General features: G+C 42.2%; 1 long non-coding RNA gene across 2 annotated transcripts in view; it reads right to left on the bottom strand.

The window, feature by feature from the left end:
• Positions 1-19,216, bottom strand: part of LOC123576662 — a 56,055-nt gene that overhangs the window by 29,281 nt on the left and 7,558 nt on the right. Inside the window, exon 3 of one of the 2 annotated variants that reach the window (XR_006701533.1) lies at positions 15,188-16,328. The exons of the other annotated variant lie outside the window; for it this stretch is intronic. This is a non-coding gene — a long non-coding RNA (uncharacterized LOC123576662). Of the gene's footprint in view, positions 1-15,187; positions 16,329-19,216 lie in introns of those variants that run through there. 2 annotated transcript variants of the gene reach the window in all.

Below are 19,216 nucleotides of genomic sequence, written 5' to 3'. Positions count from 1 at the left end.
GAGATTATTCAATTGCAATAAGCTACAAAGGAGGAAAGGAAAGCTAGCTGCTGGGAAAGCCTATGTAAAATATCGTTATTTGCAGATGGCAGAATGCCTGGTTAAAACAAAAGTCGAGTAAAATATTTCAGTAAAGTGATCAGATAAAGAGGCATTTAAAAAAAAAAAAAAACTTGTTGGCCAGTATAACATCTTGTTTAATAAATGTTTTTCTTAAGTGGACTAGAATTTTGTTCAATACTAGTTCAATGCTAAATTCAGCATTCAACTATAGTTAATGACTAATGTCTTAGAGACTTGCTCTTTTTAATTCTTCTGTTTATTTTTTTAATTTTATGTTTATTTTTGAGAGGGAGAGAGAGAGAGAGAGAGAGAGAGAGAGAATGAGTGGGGGAGGGGAAGAGAGAGAGGGAGACACAGAATCCCAAGCAGGCTCCAGGCTCTGAGCTGTCAGCACAGAGCCCGACGCCGGGCTCGAACTTTTGAACGGTGAGATCATGACCTGAGCTGGAGTCGGATGCTCAACCGACTGAGTCACCCAGACACCCCTTTCTTTTTAATTCTTAAAAAGAATTCAGGGCACCTGGGTGGCTCAGTCGATTAAGGGTCCGACCTCAACTGAGGTCATGATCTCGCCGTCTGTGAATTTGAGCCCCACTTTGGGCTCTGCGCTGACAGCTCAAAGCCTGGAGCCTGCTTCAGATTCTGTCTCCTTCTCTCTCTGCCCCTCCCCTGCTCATGCTTTGTGTCTCTCTCTCTCAAAAATAAATAAAAGTTAAAAAAAATTAAAAATAAACCTAAATGACCATTCAGCTTTTTTTTTTTTTTTTTTTTTTTTTTTTTTGTGGTTGAATATTATTAACTGCTCTGAGCTCTTTTGGGAAGAGAAAAACATTTCGTTGTTTTCTCCTGGATATTTTTGGCTTAGAAGCAATTGCCAAGCAGACAAATAAAACAGTTCAAGCCCAGGCTACGCTCCAGTCAAAAGCCAAGGGCTGGTCACTACAGATGGCTTTTAATATTCACTTGCTCTGTTCTTGAAAGGGGAGTAGAAAGTGATTTCCTCCTGAGTTGAAGTCAGCCAGGCATCCATCCATCCATCCACTTATTCAAACTCCTTATGACCAAGAGCAAGTTGGACCTTGAGATTTAAGGAGAAAGACTTTCCCCCAGCTCTCAGTGGCCTTGTGTGACAACACATGGAAAGGACAAGTACAGAAGACGGTAAGAATTAAGAGAGGGGTGTGCCCGGGGTGCTTGTGGAGACAGGCTCAGTGTTAGCAGGGGTGGAAAATGTTGGGTAGAGGGAGTGATAGAGAGGCAGGAGAGGAAGTGGATCGTATTGGTTGAGTGAATCTGATAGGACAGGTAAGTAACAAAAAGAAGGGAGATGTCACCGCCCCTCTACAGCTCCAGTGGTTGGCGCCAGGCAGGACCTGGTGTTCCTATGCCTTCTAATTTTCCAGCAGAAATCCAGATTTCTAATGGGGGGCAGAATGTAAGAAGTTAACCCATAGTGAATTCAAATGCCTTAAAATGAGAATAAGAAAGTCTACTGTGCCCTCTTCTCCCCTCCAAAAGTTTGTGCCTGATTTCAAGCTGAGAGCTGTTAGTTTGCTCCCAGGGTAGAGCGGTTGAGTTGTCCTGACAACTACAAACAAACCACGTAAGCGATCCTTAGCCTCAGTTTCCACCTCTAATAACAGCATTGAATTTAATTTATTTAAATCACAGGATTTTTTTTTGAGAACTAAATGAGGCCATTAAGGTACAGCTCTACCCTACTTAAGGATGCCGCTTTGTCATAAAGTTAGCTTTGAGATGTTTTTATTCCAATATACTGCAGATGCATAGAAACCACTACAGCACATCGCATGCGACGAATCTCTACAGCGACTCTGCTGTTGATTTCCTTTTCGCCATTGATTTTGCATTCTGGCCAATAGTGTTGCCCCGTAACAGCTGTTACCGAGATCGGGCAGGTGCATAGGGCTGGACCTCCCAGGGGTCACAAAGGAAAAGTGTTGTCGTTCTGCATGCTGAAATGCAAGGCACAGCAGCTCCCCGAGGCCTCCCAGACACGGGTGCAGCTCAGAGGATGAAGAGGCCGTATGGGGAAAGTCCCCGCAGCCCAGGAAGATCAACCAGAAATTGAACTGAGGGAAATTGGTGGGCACTGTGATTCAAGGCACACAGCGATCTCAGGAAATTTGAAAAGAACGTGCCCCCACGGATCTTAATTTAGCCAGCAATTCCGTTTCCAGGGATTCCTACTTGAAGCCAAATGGGATTTGGGTTAAGTGTTTAGTACAGACTTTGGTCCCCAAAAGTGAGCTTTTATTATTATTTACTCGATATGGCTAGATTATAGGATATATGTTAGAAGGTCGTAAAATGTGAGTCTGAAAATGTAAATCGCCAGAGACCAGATCACAAAAGGTCTTAGAGGCTACGCTAGGGAGCTCAGAACTTCTCCAAAGAGTTTGGCAGTGCACTAAAGGATCTTAAGGAGAGTATTCATCACCTATATTAAATGCGGCATATCAAAGGTGGCTTACTGCTTTAACCCAAATACAGAATGATTGACATGAAGCTGAAATACGTTCAGCGGATTTTTTCAGTTCTTTTCCAATGTGACAGTGCGCACAGGAACGCGATCTTTAGAATCTGCCTTTAATTAATAGCTATGTCTGTCCCAGGGGAGAAATGAGATTTAAGTTCCATATGCTCTCCCCAATGACACCGCTTCTAAACTTTGCATCGGTGGCCACTCTAAGACAGCATTAGCAGAAAACAAGGACCAAGAGACCTCATCGGAAAAATGACATCTCCATATTCTTGAACTTCAATCTAGTTAGTAGGCACCAGAAGTGAATCAAAGGGTGTATTAGTTCTGCTTCCTACTCTCTGAAAGGCAGGGCAGACAGAAAGTGGGTGCTAGGAGAGAAGGAAGCCGCACTTTGCTGACAGCAATAGCTTCTAGATAAGGTCTAACCTGCAAATACTGAATGGTTGGTTTCCAGAAGGGGGCAAAATCAATGTTTTTTAATCCTTGATGTTGAAAAGATCTCCACACTTTTGCCTTGGTTTCTCTCATTGTTTCAGGATGACGGCGTGGGAATGAGTTGAGAAGAAATGACTGTGTGAGGTCATCTCCCTGGCAGTTTCTAAACTTTCTTTCCCAGAACCACAACAGTAACGGGGAGCTAACACTGATTGAACACCTGCTAACCTGTTGTCTGCCGGGCATTTTCTTTACACTGAACTAAGAAAATTGTCCAGTCTTTTCCTACCCATCTCTTCCCTATGCTGTCCTGCTGGGGTGCATTCTGACTGGTACCTAACACATTAAGCAGTTCACCTTAAGACACACTGCTGAACTTATTGAGGGAACATAAATTGAACTGGACGAGATTGGGCGGGGCTCCTACACAGAAAACACCAGAACCTCACATTCTGTCCCTTTTGCTTCTGAGTAACTGCAGGTGAATCTGCTGGAAGGCGTCTAGGGAAATTAATATAATGTTTCAACTTATTAAAATCTTTGAGAGGGTTTCTCCCTCTGCATCTATTTTAGATGGGTCATCATTGGGTATCATGTGTCAAATAAAGATTTCCTAATATTCTTTCAAATAAAATGGTCTCTGCTCTCTAAAGTTACCCAAGACCCCAACAGGCCATGACCACTGGAGGATTTAGTTTTGATAACCTAGGACTATACACATATTAGTAATTATTATTGAGTTAAGCATGATCATTTAAGACACATTGTTTTCTCCTGGAATTGCTAGGAATTTGAGAGGTAGAGAAGGAAATAGGAGTATTAATAAAGAGAAAGAAGCCAGTTGGCCATCTTCCATTCAATGGGGTTAACTCACCCTGTGATAGAAGCTGATAATGGTCTACTTACCCATTATCACTTCTTCCTTAATAATAGAAACCTGACCTTGTTGGGGGCGTCACTGTGCTCTGAAGCAAAACTACTTTTTGCCAGCCTCACCCTAAGGTGGGGATGGTGAGGTAAGTTCTAGATAAGGCTTTCAGGAGGGGTGCTAATCTAGTTAGGAGGCCTTTTTGCTTTTTTCCCCTTTCTCCTTCTTCCTGCCGAGAATATAGATTTGATGCCTGGAGCTGGCGGTGGCCATGCTTCCCATTGAAGATGGAAATCACATGTTAATGATGACAGAACACAAAGATAAAAGAAGGCTTGAACAGTTTATATCACAGAACCGCCATAACAACTATAGAAAGTCACCCTCCAGACTGCCTAAGTGAGAGAGCAAAATAAATTTTCATGCTGTTAAGCCACGTTAATTCAAGTTTCTGTTATTAGCTCCAAATGCAGTTCCTGACTGATTCATCTTATGTGTTGTAAAGTAAGGAAAGCAAAGGAAAAATTTCGATCAAGATGTGAAGAAAAAAAGAGAGAGAACATAACATTTAAATTCCATAGTTTTCAGGGCACTATGTGTGGGGAGGCAATTATAGGGTGGGGGCCATGGGATAACTGTAATGTCCAAGTTGGCTAGGAGGGGGATTTCTTGTAAGAGGAAGGATGCAAGAATTCAGCAGTTTTCACCTGTGGCTTTCAAACACTTTGCCCTTTATAGCGATTATAAGCTTGCATTATTTATCAGCATTGAATTTGCCTAGTCTATAGGAGAAATGACTGGTCCTTGGAAAGTGTTTGCCATGGGGGACCAGGGAGACGTCTGAATCTACTTCATGAAAAATGAAACGAGACAGTATAACAAGTTCAAGTTCATTCAAGTCAACATCAATGCCACTTTCTCCAGAAGAAGCAGGAAAAGAGACCAGCAGAGAGGAAGATAATAAAAAGCTCTTGGCTCTGCTTTCCTAATTATCCCTAATCCACTAAAGAGCTGGAAACATGTTACAAATGTTAATTAATTAAGCCCCCTACCAGTCAAGTGATGAAGCTGGGAAAAGGCCTCTCTGCTAAAAGTATGAACTGTGACAGAACAGGGCAGGCTGGAAGTGGACATCTAGCCAAGCAGGAAGTGTTTGAAGTTCTGCAGAGTCAGCTAGAATGATGAGAACCAATACTAGGACCACAAGAACAAGGAGAGCATAGAGTTAAGAAGTACCAGAATCAGTCTGTGTGAAACCATGAAGAGACCTTCTTCATTCATGAAGAAGATCTTCTTCATTCATTCATGAAGAGATCTCTTCTTCACCCTATGCCCCACCCAGTTTCTAACTTCAGCCTTACAGAAGAATAACCATACTGAACCCTACTCTCAGAATCCCTTATCTTCTAGAATTCTGAGTTTTACCTCACCTCTTTCAACCACCCTCAGCACAAACACCTGCCAAAAATTACCATTTCATGGTATCGTCCTGTTGCCATGCTTCCCACACCGTGTACTGCTTAATCACGCTGTGTGAGACATTTGAACCAACCACAATGCTTTGGCTGCAAATAAAAGAAAATTCAACTCAGTGTAGCTTAAACTGTAGAGGGAGTTTATTATTTCTGCTTTATTTAACTGAAGAGTTCAAAGGAATGTCAACTTCAGACGTTGATTTAAGATTAGGGTTCTGGCTCCATTTCTACGCAGTTCTTTTGGTGTTATTCTCATTCGTTTGCTCTTTCCTCAGACTGATTTCTATCATAGTAAAGTGCTACAGCATTTCCTTGTGACACCTCTATATATCACAGCCTCCGAAGACAGAGAGTACCTCTTCTCCCCGATGTCAAACAAATGCCTTGAGAATCATCCCTAACAGATAAAATTACGTTAGGTACTCGCTCTTTAAAAATGTTCAATCTGGCCCGAGAAATGGTGTATGAGTCAGCCTAAGATAAGCTGTGCTGTGGTAACAAATGACTCCAAGACCTCAGTGGCTTACCAAGAAAAAAAAAGGCTTATTTATTGTTAACTTTCCTGTTGGTAGCTGTGGATCAGCTGAGACTTCATCCATACCCTCTTTGTTGGAGGACTAAGACTGAAGGAACAGTCAATTTCTAGGGCATATCAATCTTGCAGCAGGGGGGAAATGTTGACAGCAGACCCATGTGCTAGCTCTTCAACCTTCCCCTTGGAAATGGAACATATAACTTCAACCCCCATTTTAGGGGACAAAGCAAGTCATTGCCTCGGACTGTTATCAGTAGAGTAAGAAATAAAGTCCTTCCATGAGAACATCCAGATGTGATATGCTTGACATATTTTGAAAATGATACAATCTACTACAAATGCAATGTGCTGATTGGCTTAAGCTAGGTTGTTTTCTCTCAACCAATTACCAGGAAAGGGAGATAAGATTATATTGGGGGGTTTATATAGGTCAAAGCTTACTCCTCAAAGTGGTAATGGGATCACTCACGCTTAGACCACATGGTCTACTTCACCTACAAATAAGTAGGACATCCTCATTTTACAGGTGAAAAAGTTGAAGCTTGCCACGATTATACCCGTTTAGGATCATAAAGCTAGAATAAAAAGCCATCTCACCTAAACTGATATTTAATCCTTTCCATTGTACTAAAAACTTTGAGTTTCATACTACTGTCTCTAAAATCACTGTCCTTACTTAACTCATTCATTTGACTAACAAAGTCAATTAATATGAGCTGGAATCATATCAGGAATTCATAATACTTCCCAGACAGTCACCATCTATCATTCATAGTCTCCAAATTTGAAAAAAAAAAACCCACTAGAATTTGAAGACAAAGTCCAGAAGACACACTTCATCTAGGAAAACAGGCATCCTCAAACACTGCAGCTCAGAAAATACAGTGTACAACCTTCTACAAGATCAGTGTGACAGTATCTAGCAAAAGTCTTATAATGTGCACATAGATTGATCCAACAATTCCACATGTAGGAACTTGTCTCATGGAAATAACCACGGTTGAGGGCAAAAGTTAAAAAAAAAAAAAAAATGAAAGTAAACTACAGGATGTTCAATGCAGCAAAATCCTTAAACTAAGAATCCTAAATATTGAATCTCATTATCCAACATATGGGATATATTATGTAAACCAAGGAATATGCAGTCAATAAAATACTATGTAGCTATTAAAGAATCTCGTGTCTGAATATTGAACTACACAGAGATTTTTTGTAGCAAACGTGAATTATCAAACGATGCATGAAATTTATTTTTTATATTATCGGAACTATAGAAGATTTGTTCTTTTCTTTGTTTATGTTTTCATTTAAATTTTCTACATCAAATGTGTATGACTGTTATACTGAGACGATAAACAATGAAATTTTCTTTTTTAATGAATTGCCTTCCAAAACTAAAGAGAAGAGAAGCCAATGGAAACAGATGAGATTACCATCTGCAGAATAAGCTCTAAGAACATATTGCTGATTAGACTAGGTGTCTCTCTCTCATACATGATGGAGGAGACTAAAATATAACTCAAGCAACATAACCCATGATAGGTAGTTCCATGATAATTCAAGAAAAGGTCTAGAAAAATGAGAGACTGTGATTAAGGATGGTCAGCGTGGGGCGCCTGGGTGGCGCAGTCGGTTAAGCGTCCGACTTCAGCCAGGTCACGATCTCGCGGTCCGTGAGTTCGAGCCCCGCGTCGGGCTCTGGGCTGATGGCTCAGAGCCTGGAGCCTGTTTCCGATTCTGTGTCTCCCTCTCTCTCTGACCCTCCCCCATTCATGCTCTGTCTCTCTCTGTCTCAAAAATAAATAAACGTTTAAAAAAAAAAATTTAAAAAAAAAAAAAAAAAAAAAAGGATGGTCAGCGTGTCTCTAGTACTGCCCATTGGAAAGGGTTGTAATTTTAACCACCCTCAGCAGAGAGTGAGGCAGAATTTTACCCAGAGGGAAGACAATTCGTCCAAATTTTTAAGCTTGGTGCTTAAAAATACCAGCTTCCTCTCATTTAATCCTATACTGACCCAGCTACCTCCTGTTTGATTTTTTTTTTTTCTTTCTTCAAGAAGCAATGCCCCATGTCAATGGCGTGTTACTTTTCCTGTTAGAATTTCCATCAAACTAGGATAGGTAAAAATTGTACTCTATACCGCCAGTTTCAGGGGGGAGTTTAATCAAAGCCATTGTGTTTGTCGAGGTCATTTCAACCCAGGGTGAGTTAATCCCATTGAATGGAAGATGGCCAACTGGCTTCTTACTCTTTATTAATACTTCTACTTCCTTCTCTACCTCTCAAATTCCTAGTGCAATCCGATGTTTTGGCCAGTGTTTCCCAAAATGTTAAGCTTTAGTTTCTTAAAACTTATGAGTAGGTTTCTTAAAACTTATGAGCCTATGCTCAGCAACTTAAAATATTTGATTTAGCACTATAGAAAGGAAAATCAGAAGTGTGCCTCCTCCATAGTCTGACCACACTGCCACCTACAGAGGATAAACCTCCTTTGGTACAGCCACCCTTTCGGACACCTCTTGCATTATCTGCCTCACTGTGCCTTGATTCACACTCACCCTTCTCTGCCCTGCGTCCAAATCTTCTCAACCACTGATTCTCTTCCCCCAGATTCCTCAGTTCTAGAATCCTATTAAGGAAGACCGTGTTAAGAAAGAATGCAAACTCTAGGAAGGACTTTATTTTGTTTCTTTCTGTACCTCCATGGCCTGTTGAAAAGTATCTTCCAATAGCAAGTAATGCAAATTGCACAAATTAGTGTACCTTGTCTTATTCCTAGCCTCTCCCCTCCCCTCGCGGAGAGCAGAGGCGAGCAACATTCGTCTGAATCTCTCATGGAGTTGCACAACACCCTTTATAATTTTTTATGCTAATAATTTTCAAACATAGTCCTAAGTAGACATTAATAAATAGCTTCAGTCTGAATAACCTGGTTTTAATTTTAATCGGTATTTCCATACCCAACAGAGACAGTCTTGAGTGATCCAAAAACGCATTCATACACGGACCAAGGATAGAGTTAATACATTTGTTGAAGTATATGTCCTTGAACATTATTTTCAAAAGGCTCAGAAGCTTATTTATACAATTTCTTTTTTAAAAAAATGGAGTGTGGTTGGCATACAATGTTGTATTGGTGTCAGCTGTACAACACAGTGATTCAACCTGCACTCTTTTTTTCAAGAAAAGTTTAAAAATATGGCAGAGAGAAGCTCTAAGATTGTGCGAGGTGCTAGCACAAACTTATCAAAATGTTTTTAAGAAAAAGATAGAGTGAATAAAAAAAGTAAATCTATGTCTCCAGGTACCTCTAGATCATTAAGCTTCAAAGGAAGCGCTGACCCAAGGCCATTCCGGGTATATCTTTGACAAATGCTACTGTTCTATAACACAGAGACTTAGTTTTGAAAATTTAATACACTACTGGAGATCAGTGAGGGGTAATAGAACGTCATAGTTGAGAATACCATACACAATTTGAACTGGGACAAGGAAGACAAGAAGCGTAAGGCGAAAATGGTCAACAAGGAGGAGTATCCTAGGCCAGGGAAGGAGCTGGTTCCTCAGAAGTGGACAGCAGGCCACAAACATGCAGGACCTTCTGGGGTCTTCATTTCACAAGTCCAGAAAGGCCTCGTCTTTGGCCACCCAGTAGGCAAATAGCAAGGGCACAGTGAAGGCCCGCGAAGATGGCGTCCCCATCTTGAATGCTGAGGTGAGGCGGTTTCCTCACCTACTGCCCTAGAGCTCCTCGGTCCTTGGCTCTGGTCATCTCTTTCCTTTCTTAGCCGTCTCTCATGAATCTGGAAGACAAGTTTTTCTATCGTTCTTCCTTTCTTCTCTCTCTTCATTGCTGGAAAGTGAATCTCATCACAAATCAATCCTGAACCAGAGAGATATTCCCAGAAACTCAATGAAGTCAGCCCAGGAGGTTTCTGGAAGCCAGTCACGGCACATGAATCTCTAAATTACTGGCATTAACCAGATGTCTCCTAAATCTCCTCACCTCACTGCTTTCCCACATGGGCAAATCCACTCAGAGCCAACTCCTTTCCTTAGCACAGTTCTTGATACCCACTATTCTTAGAGTTGCTTGATCTAAGACATAGTGAGTTACCGGTCCACTGCACAAGAAGAGGAAGCATTTAATGAGGGGAAGGAAAAAGGAGTGGGCAGTAGTGAGCCAGAACGAAATCATGAAGCCCAAAATTGGCCTGCCGTCCACTTCTGAGGACACAAAATTGGATGTGGCTGGAGGGAAGCAGGAAGGAAAGAATGCAGAAGGCAGGGAAGCAAGAGTCACCATAGGCTTCAAGGTGGGGAAATATTAGAACAGCTCCCTGAGAATACAGCTGATGACTTTTGCTTTTTCTTAGTGTACAGGACATCAGGTGCTAGACAAGGACAGGTCCCCTTCAAAAGGTTCAAGATGCTGCAGTGGAGGGGTGCCCAGATGGCTCAGTCCATTAAGCGTCAGACTCTTTAGTTCAGGTCATGTTCTCATGGTTCGTCGGTTCGAGCCCAGCATCGAGTTCTGCGCCGACAGTGTTGAGACTGCTTGAAATTCTCTCTCTCTCCCTTTCTCTGCCTTTCCTCCACTCAGACTGTGTCTTTCTCTCCCTCTCAAAACAAACAAACAAACAAACAAACAAACAAATAAAAGCTTTAAAAAAAAAGGGGGGCGGGGGCTACTGTAGTGGAAATAAACCAGCACCATTTTGTAAGTCCCCCTGAGTATGCCAGGTGCTGTACCGGCATGATCTCATCCTTACAACGGAACTGCAAGGACTGTTATTTGCATATGTAATTTGCTCCCATAGTTCTTGAATAAAATAATACAAAATGGGCCCCGTTGACCTCATTCCCATCTCATCCCTTATAGGTAACTGCTTTGGTTTATCCCTGTTTATCTGCCTGGCTTTATAGTCTTCGCAGACAAAAAAAAATAAATGACAAAATATATTCTTCTTTCCCCCCCAGGGGTGGTAGGATTACCCACACACAAGGAAACCAAAGCTTAGAGAAATTGATTTTTGAGCTGATTTTTGGCTGGTGAGTCAAGAACCCACCTACTTCTAGGGTTTGTTGGCTAAAGGACCCAGCCTGAAGGTTGAGGGCCAAGAGACAGAGCTGAAAGAGACCCCAGATTCTGAATTCAAAGTGTCTGGTTGAGTTAGCAGATTTAAAGGTTTAAAAAAAGTGTTGCACCTTTGCCCTATAGTTCTAAGAGATCAAGGATCAAAGGTACCCCTAATCCTTGGAGCTGGATATTGTCATGGACCATCCAATGAGTGTCCTTTTGTAAGCTCCCCAAGAGGGAAAGATTAGGGTATCTGTGCTTAGGGTAAGGTTGTCAGATAAAATGCAAGATTCCCAGTTAAGTTTGGACTTCAGACAAACAAGAAGTTTTTAATACAATTGTATCCCGTACAATATTTAAAAGCATGTCTTGTTGTTGTCGTCGTCATTTGCTCTCACAGCCTTAGCATAGGGAAGTGATGGACCTTGGGCCCTTATGTCTAAACACAACAGGCCATAGGTCTGAGGGACTAAAGGGCTTCCTGGAGTTGGGGATGAGCTACGACTTATTCCCGAATACTAAAAAATTCTTGATGTAGAAATCTTGTGTTCTAGATTTCATAGGCCTCAAGAATAGAGAAGACCACCTTGGTTATTTGGGGGGAGTATAGCTTTTCAGAAGTTTCCTCAGCAGGGCATGAGAGTTACAATGGCGTCTCCTCTCACCGGGGCACCATTGGCAAGTCTTTGAATCTTCCGCTGCCGTTAGTTTAGCAGACATAAGACAATACCTTCATGTTGCTTTAGTTTTCATTTTCTTGCTTATTTTAGAAGACAACATTCTCTTGTGTATTTCTTGACTATTCACGTTCTCCATGTAAAAATATCCCTTTTATCCAGTCGTGTTAAATTTGAAAGCTTATCATAGATTGTTATGCCTATTAGACTGTTGTCTGTCACATTTGATAGAAACATTTTCTATCTTGCCTCTTATCCTTTAGATTTTTAATTTACGGATATCTCGATGTTTATGTACATGATTCTATTTTTTCCTCTGCAGTTGCTTCTTTTACTTCAAAGCCATAGAAAGAAAGTTGCCACCTCACTACAGATTTCATAAATTTCTTATTTTCCACTTGTCTTCCTACGTTTGAAAATATTAGTTGACTCTTAAATATGATGGTTCTTTTTTTTTTTAATTTTTTTTAATGTTTATTTTTTGAGAGAGAGAGACAGAGCACAAGTAGGGGAGGGGCAGAGAGAGAGAGGGAGACACAGAATCTGAAGCAGGCTTCAGGCTCTGAGCTGTCAGCACAGAGCCTGACGTGGGGCTCGAACCCACAAACCGTGAGATCATGACCTGAGCCGAAGTCTGGCGCTTAACCGACTGAGCCACCCAGGCGCCCCTTAAATATGATGGTTCTTAAAGAGTGGTTTCAGAATCCCCTGCGCCAGAGAACCTGTTTCATTTATTTGATTGTTTGCGATACCCAGAGCAGACCTTATTAATCAAAATTGCTCTAGAAGGGTCATGAAAATATGTGCTTTTAACCACCCTCTACGTGATTCTTCTGCCCCTGAGGCTTAAAAATCATTTCTTTAAGCCATATGGGATTTAGTATGCATTGCTGCATACTAAATTAGATTAGGAATAATCTAAGCCCAGAGGGAATGTGATAGGAAGATCCAAAAGAGTTTACAGAATGAAAGTGAAACCTGATGAGCTTGGCTTGGAGAGGGAATACGCAGGCAGCTCCGGGGATCTTAGTAGGAGAAACCACTTGTCACACATAAAAGGAACAGAGCAGTGAAACAAAGAAGCACTCACTATCTTTCTCTTCACTCCTTCCTCACGCACCCGAATGTAAGCTCCACGAGGGCAGGGGTCTGTGCCTGGCACAGAGTAGGTGTCCCACGAAGATACCTTTTTCCTGTTCCTCCATTCATGGTCCCTTTAGATAGACTCCAATTGTCCTGACTCAGATGACTGCTACCCCTTGACCAGAAAAGGGCAAAGAACCTTGATTTATAGTCCCCCCCCCACCCCGCCACCGCACACATACAAGAGGAGAGGTTATTCCCTAAAACAAAGTTAAAATTGGTTATCGCAGGAGGGAGAAATAGATCCTGGGTGATTTTAAAGTAATTTTGCAGTGTATCATGGTATGAGATATGATTCTAAGGTAAATTTTTTCCCCAAATGGTTCTCCAATTATTCCCAACAACAGCATTTATTTATTCAGCAATCTTTCCCATCTTCCTTCTTTGGGGTGTTTTTATGCTGTTACATAAAAAACAAAAACAAAACAAAACAAACAAAAAACACGTTGTTACACCCAGCCACATCCACATGGAAGTTTGTATTTTATTCCCTAGATCTCTAACGCTGTGTGTGTAACACTAAGTGCACAGCTATTTAAGACAAGATTTTCCCATCGCCTTTTAGAAGCCATAAACTAAATAGGCTGCTTCTTTCCTACTTACACGGTTCCACTCCCTGTAAATACGCTTCTAGTTTTAATGATACCGTTTTTCACGATGTTAACATTTTGCATTTCCCTCTAGGACTAAACTGCACGTTCACTTAGCACCGAACTCCCCTCTGTTTTTCCTGCAAGTACGCTCTAACCAGAAATTGATCATCACATAAAATACATTTTCTTCTTTGAGCATCTTTTTTTTTTAAGTTTATTTATTTATTTTGAGAGACAGAGAGCACACGCACAAGAGAGCATGAGCAGAGGAGGGGCAGAGAGAGAGAGAGAGAGAGGGAGAGAGAATCCCAAGCAGGCTCCACGCTGCCAGCACAGAGCCAGATGGGAAGCTCAGTCCCACAACTGCGAGATCATAACCTGAGCCAAAATCAAGAGTCAGACACTTAACCCACTGAGCCACCCAGGGGCGCCTCTTTGAACGTCTTAACAAAGGTGATCTCAACCTTCTTCAGTTGAGTTTATTTTAGGAGATGTAAAACCATGGGCAACCAAACAGAAGGAAGCGAACAATACGGACCTTTAATTTCTCAAGGTTCTTTAGTGTTCAAGGGAGCCCCTTCTGCTTAATATCCAACTAATTTTGCCCGAGCTCCTATACTATATTTTACTCATGTATTATCAAATATCTCTTATTGGGAGACTCCTCCACCTTATCACTCCTGAGAATCTTCAGGGAATATTTCTGCATTGTAACAAATCTACCTTGGTCCTCATTTACTAGCTCTCACTCTGGACCACTGCTTGGGTCCTCTGCTGGTCACCTCTCGCCATCACACAACTGTTTTGCAAGCTCTCGCTATGTGAGTTTCTCAGAAGAAACAACCCCAGGGATGTGGCCCATGTCTCAGGGTAGCCCATGCCAAGAGGACACAGGTCCTGTCTTGATTCTCTGTAGTCCAGGGCATGCCAGCTCTGATGTCTGATAAAACACTACTGAAATCGGGGTGCCTGGGTGGCTCAGTCGGTTAAGCGGCCGACTTCGGCTCAGGTCATGATCTCACGGTCCGTGAGTTCGAGCCCCGCGTCGGGCTCTGTGCTGACAGCTCAGAGCCTGGAGCCTGTTTCGGATTCTGTGTCTCCCTCTCTCTGACCCTCCCCTGTTCATGCTCTGTCTCTCTCTGTCTCAAACATAAAAACGTTAAAAAAAAAAACAAAAAAAAAAAACACTACTGAAATCTTGAAAGGGATGCAAGGGAAGAAAGAACATTTTAAACTAGATATCGCATAGCACAATTCCTAGGATCCGTAGATGTAGGATTGTTTTCCCTTCCCTCCTACACGCTATAGTTCAAGGGCTGGCTCAGTCCCCCGAGAGAGCCTTGTTCGATTTTTCTCTGTACACCTTGAGTCCAAGCTCTTACCCCCTTCAGCCCCCGAGAAAGGAGGAAACAGAGCTACCTCTTTCCCTAATCCAAGGCTCGATTCATTTCTCCACCAGGTTGTATCACAATGAGAATGCACCCCTCCCGCCATGCCGAGATATAAACCAGGCAACGCCAGTGGTAAAAAGCATAAGTCTCCACACGTGTTTTTCTAGTGATAAGGGATGTGTGGGGGGCGCTGAACACTTCAGTCCACAGTGGACTGAACCACACTGGCTACCACCCATGTTTACAACTCCTGCTGAAGGAACCATGAGGCCTGCCCCCTGCCTGTCGGTGGGGATCTGGTCTGTGGCATCCCAACAGCGATATTCAAGCCAACCTATTCCCCAGGGAAGAATGGTGATTAGCTGGGATAGTCTAAATGAAACCTACATGAAAACTAAAATCAAATGTCTCTGTGAGGACACAGTCCTTTGAAAGATGCTCCCAGGTTGCGTTACTGCCAGAGCACTTTATATCCCAATCTGAAGCCTTTGACAGGGTTTGGATTATTTCACGGACAGGGCTTCCCTGAGTACAACGAGCGGGTCTCGCATGTAGGATTAAAACGCTTCATCAAAGTGCTGAGGCCAAGGGTACAGCTCAAGGAGGAACAACAGGGCTCGAATTCTCCGGTGACTTACCGTGAGCGACGTAAGGAGGAAATCGGTGAGCAACAGGCTGGAAGTTCAGGCCGGCAGATGGTACCCTCAGCAGCAAGACTCGTTCGAAGAAACAAATGGAACACTGCTGTCAGCAAGGGCAGGTGTCTATCATCTTTGTTGTAGAGAGACTTGTCCCTGGGCCACAGAAGACTCAGTCCCAAATGCTTCAGAATGCCACAGGGCTACCGATCGCTAGTGCCGAGGAGGACTGTGCTCGATTACCTTCTGGTCTTGGTTCACCCGTGGTCGGGGTGCTGAAAACAAAGTAGCAGCAGCAAGTGCTTGCCCTGTGGGAGAGGCCTGCAGGAGGCCCAGGAGGCCTGGAGGCCTGGAGGCCAGGGCCCCCACGCCAGGTCTTCACCGTTCAGAAGCCGGGTGGCCGTCGCTCTGGACAAGCCATTTCACCTTTCTGTACGCTAACTGGAAGGCAGCACAGTCAACTGAACATCGGGCTGTGGTTTAATCATTCGCAAACATAGACGACTGGGGGTTCTGACAGAAGTGAGCTCATGACTAGGGCAGGAGAAAGAACCGTGGATTCCACCTTACAGATGAGCAGGTCCTGCCGGCCAGGTGATGCAAGCTCCGTGCGCGTCCCAATTTTTCCTTTTCACACTCTTTGCAACAGTTTAAATGAACTCCGGTGTAACTCCTTTGACACAACTACACTGGAGAATGGATCTTCCTCAAGGTGTGGCCAGGCCTGCCCTCTAGCGGTCAGAAAATTGCAATCTCTCTTATTATTAAATTGGTTTTGAACTTGGTGATAGTTTTCCATGGTTGGGTCACCGCTGCTGTCATATTAGCCGTGGCGTAGAACGTCGCGTTAAAAGGGATTTTAACATTCCTCTGGTCTCTTTTCATAACTCGGTCCTTCCAAAAAGGTACCTGACTCTTTAACACCTGAGTTCCACATAAAGAAAGAGGAGTGAAAACAAGGTCACAGAGGCGTCTTCCCACATTTGATGAAATAGTAATTTTAAAAAATAATTCAGCAGGGGCGCCTGGGTGGCTCAGTCTGTTTGCGTGCAACTTTGGCTCAGGTCATGATCTCGCGGTCTGTGAGTTCGAGCCCCACGTTGGGCTCTGTGCTGACAGCTCAGAGCCTGGAGCCTGCTTCAGATTCTGTGTCTCCCTCTCTCTCTCTGCCCCGCCCCTGCTCACACTGTCTCTTTCAAAAATAAACAACAACAAATTTTTTTTTTTAAATAATTCAGCAGTAGTATCCAGAGAGGAAAGAGATACTACCTGAACCATGATCTTTTAGGTTTGGCAGCCATGAAAAGAAAGAGATTCCACTGTGAGTGAGTATAGCTAGTTCATAAAGCCACCGGCATCTCCCCAAAGCAGAGTTAGTCACCAAAATACTGGGAACTCAGAATAATATTCTATGTTTGAAAAATGAATAAAAAGCTGCACTCAGCTCTCAGGCTGGAGGGAAGACAAAACAGTCCCAGGTGAAGTGGGAAGGGTGGAGGAGAATTCATGGCACCATTTCAGAGGAGCTATCAACACGCTGTTCCTCATTACAGGTGAGCCAAATGAGAGGCATTAGTACAGAAATTACGCAGATCTACTCCAACAAGAGCGAGCCATGTATCAGGCAAGAAAGAGACAAAACAAACAAACAAAACACTCTTCAGGAGGAAAATAAAATCCGAAGGAGAGATGCTGATTTCCTTTGAATGGTTCATTATGGAGAAGAATTCATTACAAATATGAATTCAATAAAACAAGCCCTTAAGGAAACATGATAAAACAATTGACTAAGTGGAAAGAAGAGATTGCAGAGCTAAGGAAAATAACTGAGCAACGAAGCCACATTGTCACAGATCTGATGAATTATCAATGGTGAAGGAGAGAAAAATGGGGTTGAAAATGGCCTGGAGGGATGGCCGGGGTCCTGGTAGAAAGTGCAGGGTGAAAAGGCAATGGAATTAAAGTGAAGACAAAAGATACAGAGAAAGAAAAATGTTCCAACTTGGGGACAATTGGTATCCTTAGAATATCAAGAAAAACAAAAAAGAATTTAAAGATACAAGCCAGGAAGAATTTCCTGGAAGGAAGAACTGTATTGACAGATAAAAAGGGCACACCTACCTTAGACCAAAACAAAGTGATACAGAATGATTGAAATTGAGGTATTTCTTCGTTAAACTATTAAATGCTAAGGATAATGAAAAAAATCCTCCAGACATTCAAGGAGACAAAAACAAGTCAGCCACATGAGAAGAAGTCAGGTGGGTTCAAGGCTTCTCCATGGCAATTCCAATGCCCAGAGACCATGGAGCAATGACCACAAACTTGGAAGAGAGACAGTGTGACTCAAGAATATTATTCCAAGTCAGGTGTTATCCAGTATGGAAATAGAAGATGAATATTTTCTGCCATGAAAAGTTCAGGATATATAATATTCACGAACTCATTTTAAAGATTTTTTAAAATGTATTTCCTTAGAGAGAGAGAGAGAGAGCGCTGAGGAGGGGCAGAGAGAGAGGGAGAGAAAGAATCCCAAGCAGGCTCCACACCGCCAGTGAGGAGCCCGATGCAGGTCTCAAACTCACAAACCATGAGATCATGACCTGAGCCCAAATCTAGAGTCCAACATTTAACTGAGCCACCTGGGTGCCTCTCATGAACTCATTTTAAAATAAAAACAAAAACAAACTAAACTATTTGACAGACAATCCCAGTTGAAAGTGAGGTGAATAATATAAAGATCTCATGAATGAAAAAACTACGAAAAAAAAGAATAGTATGAAATACTGCTACGATCTGAATGTTTGTGTCCTCTCCCAAATTCCATGTGTTAAAATCCTAAATCCCAATGTCATGGTATGAGCAGGTGGGGCCTTTGGGAGGTGATGAGTCCCCTATAAGAGGCCCCTTCTGCTGCCATGTGAGGACATATCAAAAAGATGGTTGTCTAAGTAGTGGGTTCTCACTAGCCACCACATTTTCCAAAGCTATGATCTTGGACTTGCCAGCCTCCAGAACTGTGAGAAATAAATATCTGTTGTTTATAAGCCACCCAGTTTAAGATATGTGTGTTACAACATCCCAAACTGACTAGGATAATAAACACCAGGTTTATATAATTTCACAGCTATGGCTAATCATATGTGGGAATTAAGGCAGAATAAAAGGATATATGCTACCATAAGCCCTAACAAAGTAAAAAAAAAAAATAAAATAAGCAAAATCTGGAGAAGTGGGGTATAGAAGGAAGAATCAGTATAGTAATTCTCTTATTTTTTTGTAGTGGGGGATTAGCAAAATACAATCTCAGACCAACTCCAGCCCAGCTTTTATAAATAAAGATTTATGGGAACACAGCCACACTCCGTTCATTCACCTGTCATCTCTGGCTGCTTTTTTTGCTGCAATGCTAAAGCGGAATAGTTGGGACCAAGATCTCTGGGCTCGTAAGTGCTAAAGTGTTTACTATCTGACCCTTCACAGAAAATAGTTGTTGGCCTGTTACATAACACGGAGACAATGTCCACATATTTAAATTATATAAATATGTATGTTATCATACACATATGATATATTTATATGATATGATATATATATTTAAATTATATAAATATGTATGTTATCTCTAAGATGTTATATGTGGATTAAAAAATGAGTATGCTTTTTATTTTTTTTATTTATTTTATTTATTTATTTTTTTTTTAATTTTTTTTCAACGTTTATTTATTTTTGGGACAGAGAGAGACAGAGCATGAACGGGGGAGGGGCAGAGAGAGAGGGAGACACAGAATCGGAAACAGGCTCCAGGCTCT

This window comes from Leopardus geoffroyi, chromosome A1 (assembly GCF_018350155.1).
Source record: "Leopardus geoffroyi isolate Oge1 chromosome A1, O.geoffroyi_Oge1_pat1.0, whole genome shotgun sequence".
Lineage (NCBI taxonomy): Eukaryota > Metazoa > Chordata > Mammalia > Carnivora > Felidae > Leopardus > Leopardus geoffroyi.
This window is presented reverse-complemented; position numbering and strand designations above follow the sequence as displayed.